A 6,488-nucleotide genomic window follows, 5' to 3' on the forward strand; every position below is an offset into this window, starting at 1 on the left:
ACAAATTGATGTGAATCAAGTCTTCATTTATTATTATTATTATTATTATTGTTATTGGATACAGGAGTTTGTGTACCAAGAGCTTCTACTAATTACTTTCTCATTATATTTTATTCAGGGGTTTTGATACAGTTATTTCGATATAAACTCCATTGCAGAGATGTTTATTAAGACAGCATTTATGAGGAATGTGTAAAGCGTTCAATTGTGAAAGTCAGTACTCTGATAAAAATCATTTGGTGTCTGTCTGACAGTTCATTAAGTTTATCTTGGAATAATGATGGATAAGATAGAAGTCTGATAACTTCCTTGTGGGTGATGACAGCTTTTCTGAGCCAATAGGCGCTTCGCTCAAACCAGAGCAAGTCGTCCCATCATGCATGAAGTTGTGCTGTCGGTGGAGAGCAACTGCGTCGCTTAGCCTGAAAACTGCGAGCGCCTCACTCCCGTGAGATTTCCGCGGCTGGCACAGTCGGATTTCCAGAGCAAGTCGGACAGCATTCTAACCGTCATATAATGCGGTGGTCAAAACTGCGCAGGCCTAGCTAATCTCAAACAAGCCTAGTGCCACCCGGCAGCAGACGCTGTCTCCAATGACGTCACACCAGCGTGCGTGTGCACTCGCAAAAAAATTCTTGGGAGTAAGTAATTGGAAACACATTGTAGGCTACGCTGCAAAAAAAAAAAAAAAAAAGCTCTGAAAAGAAACATTAAGTTGTTGTGCTTTAACTTACTAAAGCACAAGTAGATGGATACACTCTTAAACAAACTGTTTGTATGAGAATATATAGTGTACTCCCCTGCTTGCCTAAACTAGCTCAAGTACAGCACATATTGTATTGTAGAATTAAATTGGCATTGCCAGCCCCATATAAAGTACTAACAGTCCACACAGCAAACCTAAGTACTAGCAGCAGTTCAGAGAGCAAACCTAAAGGCTAGGCTGAAATGTAGCCATAAATGCAATATTTGCCATTTTCTGTGGATAGGTCTTGCACATAGCCTGTAGGATTTGGTGAGAAGTTTCTTCATGCCTTGAGTAGATGCTCTTATTCAGACCGACTTAGACAGCTTGTATTCTTTTACATCCAGTATGTCCAATGGGTATAAACCGTGGGTCAGCAAGTGTTTCCCACGGGTACCCTTTAATTTGGGTAGGGCAGCGGTATTATTGATTAATTTCTCTTCTGTCTTCATTTATTGCAAGAGATGTAGCTTTTCTTTATTGGAATTAAGGTTTGGGGAAAATATAATGAATTAAAGAGGTAAAGGATAGCATTTGCCTATTTAGTGTCATACCACATCCTTTTTTAATGAAGAAACTTGGCTGTACTTAAGAAACAGGTTCAACAAAAGTGCATAGTCCTCCAATGAGCATGGTTTATTATTGATGCCTATTTTCACTTTATATTTGAAAGTAGTGATTCTACGCAGAATCCACCAGTAAACTCATTCTAAAGATATGGAAAATGTCAATTTTTCGATACGGTCTAAGAACATTGCCTATTGTGTAAGCCAGGGCAATTCTTTACAATACTGGTACAGTAAAGCCACTTAACCTAAATACTACGGCACAGAATAGATGTTTAATGAAGAACATGACGACTAAGCCGAAATCTTTGATACAGCTCACAATTTACATATTAACCACCACAATAGGACCTTGATAAATTCAGAAAGGTCAAGGACAAGTTTTCAGTTGGGAAGTGGAACTGCAACTTTCTTATCTCAAACTGCCAGGCTATTTCATACAGAAACTACTCTCATGGGCAGATTTAACAGCATATGTTTGTATGAATAAGTGATGCAGATTTGCAGTAATATTACAAGCAAAAACAAACTTCCAGGAGTCAAAGTGACAAATGACTAAGAACTAAACTGAAAACTGTACACAATCCTTATTCCAAAATGAAGGAATTGCACAGGCATTGTGCAAGATCTAACCAGAACAAATCAGCTCAGGACAATTTTAAGAGAAGGATAAATGTGGTAGTCCCAAAGTGACCTCTTAATTTCTAGGCATCAGACTTTAGAAACCATCTGATGGAACTACCTGTGGTGTGTTAGGCAAGCTTCTGACAATAATAATGGCAAATTCAACCAGACTGAAGGGCAATGATTGGTTGAGTAAATATCTGTAAAGTAGAAAGGCTTTGACACAAATTTTAAGACCATCTACGATTTGAAAGCCTAGTTATTTTCTTCCTTTACATCCTGACAGGCTTATAGTTATTTTTGCTGAAGTTGCACAGATCAGAGTATGTTAGGATAGAGATTGTTTGTCTGATGGCTAAAACCAGCTGTCAGCAGTCATGCAGGGAAAATATGTGTCACTTCCCATGCTGGTCATGCACCGAAATGGCTCCCGCTGGAGAGCTGAGGTTTAAATGGTGCCACTGGCCTCAAACAGAATCAGATTGCCTGTTCATGGGATTTGTTTGGTGCTGTATGAGTCCTCTGTCAATGATAGAACCAGGAGGACTGAACACCACAGAGTGGGCTGTGCAATTCACAAGCATTTCAACACAACCGCAGATAGTGCTATTATTCACTATGAATAACATGGAATGATGTTTAGCGCATAGTCATATAGTATATGGGTGTCAATGTAGTGCAATGGTTAGGGAACTGTTGTGGGATTGACTTATTAATAAATAGATCTACTTTAACTTAGATGGCTAGCTATAGATGTAAATCTACTTTTGGGATTCAGTAATGATTTCAGTCTGCCCTTTTCACATTTGTGTTTGGAATACCTGCTACAAATAATGACTGCTACGAATAAAAATAAATTATTGGAGAAGAACAATTTAAAAAGCCAAACTGCAGTATGTTTCTGGCACCTAAAATGCTATATAAATCTGTACATACAGACATGAGTTAGGGGATAGACAGAGCTAAAAATACTTTAACTGAATTTATTTTACAGGATTATTAAGGGATAGAATATGAATTAAATTACCATAGAATCTCTCACACACTCTCTCTCTCACACACACACACAAACACATGCCCAGTCAGAGGAAAAGACAGAGTGCACATGAAAAAGAAACTTCAAAGGATCCTGGAAGCTGTTTCGTATTAAGAAAGCCTACGGTTTTGATTCAGCAAAAAAACAGGTGTTATACAGGCTCTCAAAAAGAAATTAGACCATGAAGGCCACAGTCCTTGTGTTCTCCTATTGAGAGACTGAATAGGGATAGTCAGAATGATTATCAGTTTGGTAATGCACCACAAATCATTACATTTCTATTATCCAATATATAGAATACACAGACTGCTTTTTGATAGAAAATAGTAACACAGTTACTTAAAGTATATTCTCAGAATGCCTGTAATATGTTTTGCTGAACATATGTTCACATACATTCCACTGGTCATCCCTAACATGCTGTAAACACCGCTAGGCCTACTGTCGCGAGACTTGTGAATAACAGAAATGCTTTCCGAACTGGTTCTCGTATGACAGATGGTACTGCTATAGTAACGTAGCTAGCGTGCTGCCTGCTGAATTCCATGAGGCTCACCAATGAAATACTGAGGTTATTGCAAACTACAAGGGTTTGAAGGAGCTCACACCTGATTACTTCCGATGACAACCCAGAGAATGTCTTTGCAGGGAAAAGTCAGTGAAAAGTCGGTGAAACGTCACCTAGGCATTGAAGTGAAAACCCTGCAACCTCTGGTTGAAAAGCGAATATTTATATCTGGGTAAAATATTGGGGTTAACCTAGTTTATTTATGTTAAAATGTCTCTCAGCCTTAATTCCTAGCTCTCTAGATGTCTGGATTCTGGCTTTGGCTCAGTGGGAATTATCTTATCTCTGAAATTACATTTGATTTCTCTGTACTGTTTGTTCCATCAAGAGAAGAATAGAGCACCTTTTCCATCATGCAGAACTCCCCTGCTATGGACTAGCCTAGCGTATTTTGTCTATGAAAACAGCTGAAATATCAGTGAAGTCCAGGATAAATCTAGAATCTGGATGGGTCTTATAATACACTTTGCTGTTTGCTGTTGCCTTATAATGGAACTCCAACACTACTGTAGAGGCTCAGATGTACTGAAATATTTTTGACTTATCTTGGAGACTCAGCCACATTTTTAACCTCTGCTGGAGATGAGCCTGACCGTAAAGTTCTGCTTAAACCTGTCTGAACAATATCGGTCTGAAAATTGACATAGCCATACACTTTCAACAAAAATTTTTTTTTTTTTTTTTGTCTTTTAAGAAGTCGATCAGAATAAGTAGCAAGGAAAGCCACCTGCCAGTCCATATGTGTTGCTTGCAATTCATGTTTAAGAGTCTGCCTCTCCCCTGGAAACAGCATTAAATATTAATGGGGACACACAAGATAAATTATTACTGTTTGCCAGGGTCTGTGCGTGATTATATGGCCATAACAGAGCAGATGCTTTGTAAAAGGATTGCTAGGCATGCCATTTCTTTTGTCTTCATTGAGGGCCTTGAAACAGAATGGAAAGTTTATTTATTTATTTATTTTTCAGAAATAGAGACATGAAGCTGGCATCGGTGCTGGCATCACAATTCGCACATCAGTGCAAATGGAAAAGCTGCATTTATGAAACAAAGAGTGAACGTTTTAAAGCCGAGCACTAAGAGTAGCTTAACATGAGGAACCAATTACCTTCTTTTCCTTTTGTCTGATTCCCCCAACCTTCCTCCCGGCAACACTGTGAGAAGTGGAATTGCTATTGGTGGAGTCGGCACCAGTCATATAAAGTAGCCTACCACCATTGTGATGAACTCTTTTACAGACTACAGCCGGTGTTTTGACGATGCAAATACTTTAACAAACAGTACAAGCAGCTAGCACACAAGAATCAATTAGAAAATAGGCAGTCATTGTTCATTTTTTTGTCTTAATTATTTGTATTCTTTTTAATACATCTTTGCAGTGTGGAGTATTCATAAAGCTGACCATATTTCCAAACTTTCAGAATGTCCCGCCAAAAGTATCAGTTTACTTAGAAATATCGTGACTATATAATTGTTTGTGTGATGTGAGGTCTAATTTGATTAGACTACTCAACATCCAGGACTCACAGGTAATTAACTTCTGTAAACACAATGTACAGTGGCATCAACCGCTGCTCCCGAAGTGACACACAAATAGTTGTTTGTTTACACTTTCCGGGGGAAGCGAACGAAGACATCCCTGCGGGCTATGTACAACCCGTATACTCATTTTTAAAAATAAATTCATGCCGTCCCACAAGAAGTTGAGGGAATCGTACATAAATTAATATAGAAAAAAAAACAACTGCCGTCCCAGTGGGAGTTGTCTGAGCGTCTCAGCGTAAATGAACGAGGCACTTGTTTTTATATAACCCTTTTGTCAGAGCGCGTGATGCTGCAACAGCTCAGTGTGCACAAACTGTCCCACTAGGTGACAGCTCTTGAAAGCTCCAATCGAAGGTAAATATTTATGAAATCAATCAATGGCCACCTTAAAATTTTAAAGGGCTGGGAGTTGTGTACACCACACAGAAAGACGGTAAGGTGATAACACTGCGGTTTGTTAGGAGAACTAAATGGAATTAGTTTGATGACAGCAGGATTTGTCGGCGGATTTATTTTATCACGGCATGACCGAAGCATTCTAATCGAATGCGCAATCATGCTCGTCAGTTCTGCCATATTCTCGAGGGGAGGGCTATTTCTCCATCTCGGCGCGAGGCTGACTCCCCTTTCTCCCACACTCAGCGTTCCTTTGTGAACCTTGTACAGTGAGATAAACGCACTGTGACGTAAAGCTCGGCTCGCCCTGTCTCCGACGGTGGCCTCGCCGACCGGAGTGATGTCAGCGCTGCTTGTACGTGTCAGCGGGGCCGATTTTTGAAACCTGCGCCTTTAAGGCGCGCCCCTCTCCCCTTCCGCACACGGAGCCGCTCGCTTGTTTTCTCTTCCCCTGCCTCGGCCCGCCCTGCTTTCCCCCAGCGTAGTTTATTTGATTTATTGTGGAGTTGCAAAGGGACTCGGGTTACGCCTTTGAAGTCCTGAGTGACTGCAGGACCCTTGGCGCACACACGTTTTCCGTACATAAGCCAGACCAGCTCTTCCCTCTGGAAAAGAGGAGGCCCTTCTTTTGCTAGGAAGGGTAAAACTCAAGCTCTGCCTCTTTATGCTTTCAACAAAAAGAAAACCAAGACATTTTTAGGTGTCAGAATATGCTGCATGGTTTGCTTCAGTTTAGTTTCTTGCCTGTAGTTTTATCTGGGTCAGACAGTGAAAAGTAAGCATATTTTAATCATTACATTCATTGGTATAAGAAAAAGAAATCTGAACTGCACTAGTTCAGCACAAATTGCAACTAGGTAGAGAAATACTGTATGCTAAAACAGAGCAACTTCTCAGTTTATTCAAACCAGATTTAAATATTTATTTAAAAAAGAAATTGAATATGCATTACTGGGCTGTGAAATGAGCAGTCTATAAATATGTGTAATTTTTCCAGGCACACAC

Source organism: Anguilla rostrata, chromosome 14, assembly GCF_018555375.3.
Source record: "Anguilla rostrata isolate EN2019 chromosome 14, ASM1855537v3, whole genome shotgun sequence".
Taxonomy (NCBI): Eukaryota; Metazoa; Chordata; class Actinopteri; order Anguilliformes; family Anguillidae; genus Anguilla; species Anguilla rostrata.